Raw genomic sequence first — 872 nt, forward strand, 5'->3', positions numbered from 1 at the left:
TAGATGTGACAAGCCAGCATTTGGAGCCCTCTGTAAAATTCACTGTTTTGTTAGAAACCAGAAAGAGCTGAAAGCAGTGAAGGTAAAATATTTCATTTTGTGCCATGTTCTGTAGTCTGTCATCTTGCGGGTGGGCATTTCTGACTTTTCATAGGTGCATGCCAAAAAAAAACCAAAAGTGAAACTTTAATAATCCCACCGTTTACAGGTCTTGAAAAAGCCACAACTGTTTAACCTTCATCCACCATGGAGATGTTAAAAGTTGTAGGGGCCCTGCAAGCAAGAGAGAAAAGATGGGCCATGAGGACTTCCAAGTACTGATAACCCCATTTTAAAGACTCGTGTCCCAGGTGTATGGACAAAGTCACCTTTGGGGGTGTAGAAAAAAAGTCTTCTAAGGGCTAAAAGCCATCTTGTACACTGACACAAACTAAAGGGAGTGGGGAAAGGAGCATCTTATTGGCACTGAATTCAGAAGTACTGTTCGGGGGCAGAAACGTATGCAGCACATGCATACAATTCCCAATGGCAAAATAATATGTTTTACAGTATCTCCACCAAACCAGGGGAGAGGAAGTGGGACTGTTCTGGTGGTGCTATAAGAGTTACATTTGCACACACATACACACACACACACATATACACAGGTCTTGGTAGCCGCTGAGGATATTATTCTCTATAAGCAATTAAGAAGTTAAATAGGGAATGTAACTTTTAAAACTAGGGGAAGGTGAAGAAACCTGCCACTGTGAGCAAGGCGGAGTTGATAGCTAAGCAAAGGTGGAGCCTACAGTCATGGAGGCAGAGCTGCGGTGTTGGATGGATGGCAATGGGGCACTGATTCTATTTTCTTAGTCTGCATCCTAGAATTT

The sequence above is a fragment of the Sceloporus undulatus genome, chromosome 6 (assembly GCF_019175285.1).
Source record: "Sceloporus undulatus isolate JIND9_A2432 ecotype Alabama chromosome 6, SceUnd_v1.1, whole genome shotgun sequence".
NCBI lineage: Eukaryota > Metazoa > Chordata > Lepidosauria > Squamata > Phrynosomatidae > Sceloporus > Sceloporus undulatus.